We start from the raw sequence: 11,284 nt of genomic DNA on the forward strand, positions 1-11,284 counted from the left end.
AATATCTATTTTAGTGACTAAAAATTGTTAGTTACTATAATGACCCATTTAAATATCAATTTATAAAATAAAAATTATTGATTATTAAAATATTCATTATGAATAAAAAGTTATAATTGATCGCTATATTTGTCGTTAATTAATTAACTAATTTAGAAACTAATTCTTTTGGTAGCAAAAATTTTAGTAGTTAATATTTAGTGATCAATTTTCTTTCGTTATTAAAACTTTAGTTGCTAAATTTTACAAACTAATTATGATTTTTTATTCGTAATAATGAATATTTTAATAATTAATAATTTTTTATTTTATAAATTAATATCTAAATTAGTTACTATAATAACTAACGAATAATAACTAACGAATTTTAATCACTAAAATCGATTGTTAATGAAATATTTTATTGTAATGATTAACCAGATTTTTACTGAATAAAAAGTTATAATTGATCGCTATATTTGTCGTTAATTAATTAACTAATTTAGAAACTAATTTTTTTGGTAGTAAAAACTTTAGTAGTTAATATTTAGTGATTAATTTTCTTTCGTTATTAAAACTTTAGTAGCTAAATTTTACAAACTAAATTATGATTTTTTATTCATAATGATTGACTATTTTAATAATTAATAATTTTTTATTTTATAAATTAATATCTAAATAGTTACTATAATAACTAACGAATAATAACTAACGAATTTTAATCTCTAAAATCGATCGTTAATAAAATATTTTATTGTAATGATTAACCAGATTTTTACTGAATTAGTTTGGTTAGAAATAAAGTTCTGTTTCTAATCACAGTAACTCCATAGGATCAATTGCATTGCAGTATAGGAGCATCAAATCACTAGCATAAACTATTTCAATTCAACAAATGATAAGTCTGCTATCGGAGGAGAATAGGTTACCAAGATTGACCCTTTAACTTTGGTGTAATTGAATTCAAAAGTTTACCGTGTACTTTAGTGTAGTGTCCCGAGAACAAAAAGATTGATTATATTTGTTTTTTCAAAGGTTAAATATACTTTTGGTCTCTTAACTTTTAGTAAATTTTAGAATTAATCTATTTTAAAATTTTAGATCAATTTAATCATTTATCTTTATTTGATATTTCGTACGTATTTTAAGATTGTACTTGATTTGTTTATAATATTTGACACATTTTTGCTTTAATATTAAGTTAAATACTATTATAAAACGTGTTTAAAATGTCAAATAAATTTAACAAAATTTGATTAAAAAGACTAAATCTACGTATTTCGAAAGATGAGTGACTAAATTGGTCTAAAGTTTTGAAATTGACTAATTCCAAAATTCACTAAAATTAAGGGATAAAAACATATTTAACAATTTTTTTAATTTGATGAACAAATTGACATTCTTTCATTTTTTTTTTCCAAATCCTGTAAATGTTTGATTTCATAGACATGAAAATTGTGTCCGTGAAAATTTGCAGCGAATAGTTTATATCTATGAAAAGAATTAAAATATTTTAAGGTAAAATATAATGCTTAAATATATATTATTAAATAAATTCAAAAAAATTGATAAAAAAATAATTTGAGCACTTAAAATAAAAAAAGTTAAATTTAATAAAAATATTATAATTTAAAATTCAAAATACTGTTTCTTTCCTCATACTTTTCTTTAATATATTCATGAGTTATTATTTTTTATCGGATCTCAGTTGAAATATTGTAATCCAATTTAGTTAAAATATGTTGACTTGAAGTGTCATCAATTCGGTTTTAGTTTTTCAATTGATGTTCAATAAGATTTTTCCATATGTTGAAGTCAAATATGAATATTTTTTGCTTTCTATTACCAAAACTTTTGTGTTAATGTAAGTAATTGTGATTCATCTTTATTAACATTAGTCATGTCTTTTAAGCTGATATTAAATATACTTTTTTTTACTTTTTGTTGATTTAAGTTGAGGTTTCAACTAACGCAATTAAAATATAGACCAAGATTAAATAAGATTTTCTTTAATAATATTGACATGACTATTTTATTTTATGTGAACTAGATTTTTTTCATCAAGATCAATGCTACTTTTTATCAATGCAAATTGATGACGCTATTGAGATTATTTATCTATAAACGTAAGTTGAAATTATTCTTGACTTAACGTTTGTGAGATTTTTCTTAATTAATATCGATATTTTATTTTTGTGAATGTCACGCAAATTTTTATTTTTGTTGATGCATGCATGATATTTTTTTAACTTTTGGTGATGATTTTATGTCTACTTATAATTAAATTATTTTATCTAAACAAATATTAAAATTAAAAAATAAATAAATATATTATTAAAATTAAAAAAATAAATAAATTCAATATATTTGAATTTTCTAAAATTTGTAAACTTTTATATTCAAATAAAAAGTAACATTATAATTAAAATATTGAATACTTGAATAAGATATTTGAACAACTTTTCAGTTATAGAATCATAATTTCAAAACTTAATTTTCAAAAAGTCAGACATTACTTTAGTGTTAAGGATGGGTATTCTCTTGTGTATAATCTTGATATTACTACTAGTCATGTGTTAGTGCATTCTGGTTGCTTTGCTAGTATGCCTTCTTTAAAAGATACTACTCTTATTAGAAATAATTCTTAAGACTTATAATAAAATGATTCACACCATACAAATTCTCAGATGATCCTTAATTCTTGTACGTTTGAGGAAGTTTGACTTGCAAATAATTGAAATTAGCTTTTATTTGGGTTAATGTGGTGGAAGAGGGGAAAAATTCTACTACTAAAAAGAGATGACGAGTCAATTCAAACTATTAGAAATCTAGGTAGAGGAAGATGTACGACACGAGAAAATTAAATACTTAGTTAAATAATTATTTAATAAATGCGGGGGTAATAGAAGCCTTTAAGGTATTTAATGTGGAGTGCTATAATGTGGAAAAGTACTAGCTTAAGTGGTTGAGAGTACTTAATTGTGTGAAAGGACTTGGATTTGAGTCTTATGTATGCCAATTGTGTGTTATTTTAATTTGTGCATTATCATGATGATATACTTAAATGCTAGACGTGGTAATGAAATCCTAAAATTATAAAAATTATCATAATTGTGAATTGGTTGAATTGGTTGTGCATTTGACTTATTAATTGATGGGGTGTGGGTTCAAACCTTGCTAAGAACAAAATTTACTCTGTTTTTGCCAAATTTTCCTTTGGCATGAAATTGAAAGGGCCTTAGGAACCCTAGCTGTCAAGAGGCAGCCAAATGGGTAGGAAGGGGAGATTATTGGCTAAGGAGGCACATCAAACGTGAATTGAGCAAGGAAGTCCGGGTAAGGGGAGCTACTTTCGCATGTTTGAATCCTATATTACGTACTGTTTCATTGAATGAACCCTATTGCATGAACCCATTCCCTCGTTGTGCTGTTTTCACGTTTTTTGGTTTCTGCCCAGAAACCGCCTGGTGGTGAGGCCCGAGCCGCTAGGCGGTTCATCAATTTGTGCATTGTTTTTGTTTTTGTTGGCTTAAACCGCCTAACATGGATGAATATCCGCCAGGCGGCGCGACAGGGCTTGCGGTCTTTGGATTGTTTTGATGCTATTTGTGTGGGAAGTCAATGTGATTCCTAGAATCGATACGTGTAAACCCTATTGGGTGCTATGTTAACATGAAACTGATCAAAATTGTGGATATGGTAGAGTTTTAGACCCACTCGAGCTTGATAACCCATGATCATACGCGCTGGTAGAGGTTAAGAAAACTTTATGAATTGAATTATGAGCAGAAGTGTAGTCTATTATATATGTATTGTCGCATCTGGGTGTGTTTAGCAATAGGTATGGATACTGGTAGTGGACTGAAATTCTCGCAGGTATGGAGAAGCCTAGGTTTAGGCTGAGTTCTGATACACTGCTTGGCGGCGTTTTACTAGCCGTCAGGCGATGGCAAAGCATAGGCCATGGTTTGCGAGTTTTTGGTGGTGGGAAAAGAGAGAGAAACTAGGGTGAGTGAGTGGTACTAGAATTTAATTGATGACACTAGAAGGAACAATATACCTATGAGAATTGAGTAGTTGAATGGCAAAAGTTTGAAAGTAGGACTATGTTATGGTGTGTTGGTAGGAATGTTAAGGAAAGGAAGAGAGAATAACAATTCCAAATAAAAGTTTCAAGTTTGGAAGCATAGTTCTGGTATAAGTGTATTGAACAATTGTGAACATGATTATGGGCTTAGGGTGTCATTAGTGGCTCATATACATAGATGAGGTACATGGAATTGGGTATAGCATCTGAAGAAGGAAAGGCTATGAAAATAATTGGTTAAGTATAAATCGCTTAGTTGAGATGATTGAGTGTGGAGCATGAGTTATAGGTTTTGAACCTGGACATATTTAATATAGCAGATTGTGGAATTCTCAATGACAGTATCACTTAGTAGGAAGGTAATTGAGGAAAAAGTGTTAATATCAATGCAGAGTAGAAGTAATAAACTATCTAATTGTAAGGCATTGGATTGGTGGTTGTATAGGTCTTGATTGAGGGACTTAATCATTATGATTAATAGAAAATTAAACCATATGAGGATTGTAGAATTGCCAAGATAGTGTGTATGAGTGGATGAATGTAGTGTTGGATGCTGGGATCTAGTAGTAAACCAAGTTGTATTGGGTGCTAAAAACTAGTAGAATTTCGCTACTGATATAGCGTTTGGCGGCATAGGTTGGTACGCCAGGCGATAGAACCTCCAGAGATGTCCCTGCACTGCACAGCGCCTGGCAGTAAGGTATGATCCGCCACAAAGGCACTAAACTCACTTGGCGCCTGGCGGCGAGGCTTGTGCCGCCAAGCGGTCTGGGCAGATTTCGCCTGACTGCATTTAGGTTGCGCCAGGCGGTAACGTGGCTGTCTATGGTTTGTCTGTGTTATGTTTTAATGCAACGATACTATACTTGGATCGGGAGATGTTGTGCCATGAGCGGGCAGGTTCATGGATGGTGGTTAACATGTGATGATATGAGTAGGGAGGTTCATATCCAGTTACTCTCGTGTGGGGATACGAGCGAGGTAGGTTCGTATGTTCCGTGCTCACACTTGAGAGATGCCACGTGCGGGGAGGTATGGGGCTGGTGGATCACATGTGTTGGACTATGGGCGGGCATGTCTGTAGAGCAGGACTATGAGCGGGGAGGTTCGTAGAGTAGAACTACGAGCGGGGAGGTTCGTAGAAGCAGAACCACGAGCAGGCAGGTTTATGCGAGCATCATATTCCCAAGTCCAAGGCTAACCATTTGTGTGATTTGAAGGTTGAAAAGCCTTGGGGTTAAGGTCTTGGTCAAGAACTAAGTAGATTGAATAAGATGGGTGTATGACTTTTCTTGTGTATTATATATATGGTATCTTTATTTTTATCAGCTCACCCTTTCTGTTTGTGTATGGCGGTGATCGTTTGATTTGTTACACGGGAGCAGATGTTGATACAGGTGATGCTGAGGATGCTCAGGTGACGGAGTGAGGGCTAGCTTGGGGATTAGAGCTAGGAGATTTTTACTATGTTTTGTTATGTTTTCAATTATGAATAAGAATTTTTGGAACTTGTAATACTCTTGTTATTTATGTTTTATAAACTTTTGCACGATGTTTAAATATTTTGAATTTTCCCTCGTTTTGCGAATATTAATTATTACGACGTTTTACATTCGTTTCCTTTTATTTATTTTATATAAGTAATATTCCCTAGGGATGTTACAGACGACCTCCAAAGAAAGGCAACGTTAAATCTTTGATAAGTGTCCAATATGTGATAAATTTAAAATGATTTTGACACTTAGTTATCTTGTTTTTATTTCAACGAGTTTCTGTATAAATCACACCAGTTTAGCTTGTTTTGCATTTTCCAGTATCAACAAAGAATCAAAATGAAAAAAATAAAGAAAATGAGTGAATGTCAAGCAATTCTAGGCAAAATTGACACTAGTGCAGCTGAGCGCATATTTAAGGCTCGAGCCACATTAGCATACCCATTGAAAAAGGAAACCTCAAGCACTAACCTGAGGCTAAGCCATGAAAATATCTTTTCTAGGAAGTTATCTCAGGAGCTGCAGCACCAAAGCATGAGGCCTGAGCCATGAAGGAAACCCGCCTAGGGAGGAAATCTTGGAGCCATAAGTGCACTATTGAACACTGCTATGGATAGTTTATAAAAACAGAGTTGCATCCTTGTTTTGACAAACTTTTTGTAAGTTTCTTTTGAGAGACTCCTAGAGAGTTCTTTTAGACATTTACCCTTGTAATTAGTAGATATTTGAGGGTAAAAAAGAGATGATTCTTTCATGTGTTGTAATGTTCTCATCTAGTATGAGGAGCTAAATCTCTCTAAGTGTTAAAGCCAAGATGTAATCCTTTGGAACTCGCTTGTATTGGTACTATTTTATTTATCAAAGTATGTTGTCATTATATGTTTGTGAGTTAGTTTATGTTTGTTGTTGGATGAATTGATCACTCATCTTATTTAACTGGCTTGAGATTGAGTGGGAACTAGTTTCAAGTTGTGGTCCATAACAATGTCATATACCTTACCAATAATAACCCCATATACTTTGATCAACACAAACCAAACCACAACAAAGGATTCCAAAAAATTAGGGGATTCGAAAAAAAATCCTAAACACAACTGAAAAAAAAACCACTCCAAAACAAAAATGGTGAAAGGATGAAACTTTACCTCCAATATGAAAAAATCTACCACTCGAAGAACGAAAGTAACCCAATCAAGGAAACCCTAAACCCTTTGCGTAACAACTAACTAAGAATAAAAGCGGATGGCAACAAAATTGGGGTTCTCCGTTTGGTACAGATAACATGGAGGAATAATTTATTTACCTACCAAATAAAAAGCTCACCACATTTGGCCCATGTAGGTCTCGAACCTGCGACCTTCGCGTTATTAGCACGACGCTCTAACCAACTGAGCTAATAGGCCACTTTGTTATGTTGTTGTTGTTACACCTTTTATCGTTAGTTTATCAATATATAATACCAACGTTAGACATGTATATTTTAAACCAATATATATGTATGTGTGTGTCCGTGTGTAAATTTAAACCAATATATGTTAAGATTGAGCGCTTAAGCGTCACGATTAAGACCGAGTGCTTACCATTAGGCCTAAAGCTATAACCATTAGTCAGAGTGCAACCCTTTTTACTTAAAAGCGTAACAATTTAAGTGCCACGATTCAATTGATCTCACCTGCAACAATATATTATAATATTTATATTTAAGCTTTTAAAATATGTATTAACATCCATTAATAATGATAACTAAAAGAATATAAAAAATGACAACTACTTTTAGATAATCAGAACCGAAGTTGGAGAAACGTCAAATCCAATAAAATAAGCTTAGAATACCCATGAATTTGGAGTTACTTATTATGGCCATTGTTTCATATATATATATATATATATATATATATATATATATATATATATATATATATATATATATATATATATATATATATATATATATATATATATATATATATATATATAACCATTTCCCTATAGAAAGTTAAGGAATTTAATACTATTTTTTACCCTTACAATCTTTGTACCATTATTGCATAAGATATCTGATCTAGTGTAGAATTGATTACAATATTCCAAACACATTCAATAAATTAGAAAATCCTTGAAAAAAATAGTAAGTATAACAAATACCTATTTTAGCAAATACATATTGTGATTCTATTTTCTGAAAAAAATAGTTTCTTGTAGCCAAAAGGAGAGCCTAAAAGTCCATGTCTCGGCCCATTTCAATCCACTGGGTTGTCTTTTAAAAGAAGGTACCAGACTCACTGATCTAGAAAATATTTTCTTAAATGTATTTTAGATAGAGTATTTCACAAGATATCTTTTAATATGAAAATTTATTCCAACACAAAAAAATTGGGATATAAAAATATTTTTTTGGTTGAATATTTTACATCTATGAATTTGAAAATATCTTTCAAAATACTCAATCTAAAATTATTTTTATATTTCACATTAGATGTTTCAAAATACATTTTCAGTTCTAGAAATACTTTTTGAAATACTTAATTTATAATAATTTTTTTTAAACATTCTAACTTGAGTGTTTCAGAAGGTGTTTCTAAATTCAGAAATACCTTTTGAAACACTCAATTCAAAAAATAATAAAAAAGATGTATATGTTATAAAATAGAGCCAATAATGGAGAGAAGAAGAAGTATAAAGGAAGAATAGAGAATGAGAGAATGTGGAACAAATTTTCTGTGTATTATTATTGATAAGAAGAGTCCTATTTGTAGATACAACACGTAACTCATAAAGGAAACAAATCAACTAGTTAATACAAATATTTACATAAAGAGTAATGATTCATATGATTATCAATCATATCAATCATATGAGTAACTGTATCAAATCAATGAACGATCATTAATTCATAACACTTCCACTTGGGTGTCCATTAATAAGAGAATGTATTTGGATAAAACCTTACTAGGAAAAACCCTTTGGGATAAAAACCTAGTGAAAGAAAAAAAGTACACCATTCTATATAATGTTGTTCTTTACATCTTCTATTTCTCTCCTTCATGTAAACTTACATCATTAAGATTACAAAGTCCAATCTTGTGAACCAATTGCTCAAAATTTCTTCTTGACAAAGATTTTATAAATAAATATGCTAGATTTTTGCATGAACGAATCTTTTGGATCTCTACATCATCCTTTCAATTGAACAATACACTATTGTCTTCATATACGATTTTTGATTCCATTCTTCTCAAGGATAGACTACAAGTTTTTCGCACATGTTGAATTATAGACCTTAACTAAACATATTCACGACTTACCTCATGTAATGCTAAAAATTATGCATAATTTTGACGATGTTGCTATTATGGTCTCTTTCCTGAAATTATTGTGCTACCACATGTGAACAAATATCTTGTTTATGATCAACCATTGTGACATTGTGAGAATACAATAAATAACATGCATCTGCATGATCCATTAGATCCAATTTTGAATCATTTGGATAAAATAATTCCATATTCTTATTACCCTTAAGGTAATAGGATATATTTTTTACTCCAATCCATTATCTTCTTGTAGATGAAGAACTATATCTTGCTTAACAAATTTACAGTAAATCCAATATCACGTCAAGTATAATTAGCAAGATATATTAGTGCTCTTATAACACTAAGATATAGTACTTCTGGACCAAAAAGATCTTCATCATATTCTTGAGGTTTAGGAAGAGTCTTTATCAACATCTAACGATCTCATAACTATTGGAGTGCATAATGGACACGACTTGTCCATTTAGAACATTTTAAGCACTTTAATTATATAAGTCTGTTGATGTATAAAAACATCTTTATTTAAATACTCAATTTCTAATTTCAAACAAGACTTTGCCCTTCAAAGATCATTCATCTCAAATTCTTTCTTTGAGCAATCAATTGCCTTTGGGAGCTCATTAAGAGTTCCAACGATGTTTATGTCATCTACATAAACAATAATTATGGCAAATTCATTTTCTAATATTTTCATATAAATACAAGGATAAAGAGGATCATTTTTATATCTTTCTTTTAATAAGTACTCAATAAGAAAGTTATACCATACATGTCCTGTTTGCTTTAATCAATAAAATGTCTTGTTCAATTTTATTGAACAACCATCTTTAGAATTTGCCTTGTTGGACAAATTAAATCCTCTAGGGATTTTCATATAAATATCATTCTCAAGAGAACCATACAAATAGGATGTAACATCATCCATTAGATCAGACCTTGTTGTGCAACTAGGATAATTAAATATTGTAATGTTGTTGCATCCAATACAATTGAATATGTCTTTTCACAAATCAATATTAGGTTTTTCTGAAAAACCTTGGGCAACAAATTGTGCTTTGTATCTAATAATTTCACCATTCTTAATTTGTTTTTGTGCAAAAATCCATATGTACCCAATGGGTTTCACACCCTCAGGTGTGCGAACTATAGGCCCAAAAACCTTTTGTTTAGCAAGCAAATCTAATTATGCTTCTTTGAATATTTTCATTTTGGCCAATCAAATCTCTGTTGACAATCTTCGATGATCATTGGTTATTGGTCCTCATTGTCATTCATAGCATTCATCGCTATATTATTTGTAAAAGTTTCGTCAATGTTGACTTCATTTTGGTTCCATATTATATGATTCATGACATAATTTATTAAGATCTCATCATTTTGAACAATTTCAGGTACCTGAGGTTCTTCTATAACTGAATCATTATGTCAAAAGAACCTTTTGGGATTTTCACATTTTTTATTAGGTCATAAACATTTTAGCTTATTTTCTCATTTGAGAACTTTTTATCTTTGGAACCAATATGCTTACCACGCTTTAAGTGTGTCTTTGGAACCAACAGACCTACCACGCTTCAAGCATGTTGTGAATTAATATTAAATATATTTGGAGCATTAGCAGTTGTTGTATATGATTTGATTACCCTTTTTGTCAGTAAGAACATGTGGTAATTGATTGACTAATTTTGTAAGTGAATTATCCTTTGAACTTCTAGATCACATTCTTTTGCACGAGGATCAATACAAGATAATGATAATTCATTCTAACCAATATCCTTTTCCAATTGTTTTCTTTCTCGCCTTACTGTTGGAAAAACTTATTCATTAAAGTGGCAGTCAAAAAGTCAAACTATAAATAAGTCTTCTATTGATAATTCAAGATATTTTATTATTGAGGGAGAATCATATCCAATATATATTCTCAATCGTCTTTGAGGACCCATCATAGTCCCTTTTGGTAGGGAAATTGGAACATATACACCATACCAAAAAATTATTACATGAGAATATTAGGTCACTGACCAAAAACCAACTACATAATAGAGTATTTATGATAACTTGTTGGCTTGATATGAATCAATAATGCAATAAGAAAAATTGTATATCCCCAAGTAGCCATTGGAAGATTAGCTCTCATAAGTAATGGTCTTGCAATCAATTCTAGAAGTTTTAGTAATGATATCACAAGGCTATTTTAAGTATAAACATGTGTTACTGGATGCTCAACTTCAATTCCAATTGATATACGATACTCATGAGAAGTATGAGATGTAATTTCACCAGTATTATCAAAACAAATTTTCTTAATAAGATAATCTGGAGGTGAGCTCTTAACTATACTAATAATTTTGCAAATACTTGATTGCAAGTTGATAATAAACAAATATGTGACCATCTAGTTGATGTATCAA

At 30.5% G+C, this 11,284-nt stretch overlaps 1 non-coding gene across 1 annotated transcript; it reads right to left on the reverse strand.

Moving 5' to 3' along the window:
- Positions 1 to 6,888: 6,888 nt before the first annotated feature.
- Positions 6,889 to 6,962, reverse strand: TRNAI-AAU. Its single transcript has one exon. It is a non-coding gene; the product is annotated as a tRNA-Ile (tRNA).
- Positions 6,963 to 11,284: the final 4,322 nt, after the last annotated feature.

Source organism: Vigna unguiculata, chromosome 9 (genome assembly GCF_004118075.2).
Source record: "Vigna unguiculata cultivar IT97K-499-35 chromosome 9, ASM411807v1, whole genome shotgun sequence".
In the NCBI taxonomy this organism is placed as follows: Eukaryota; Viridiplantae; Streptophyta; class Magnoliopsida; order Fabales; family Fabaceae; genus Vigna; species Vigna unguiculata.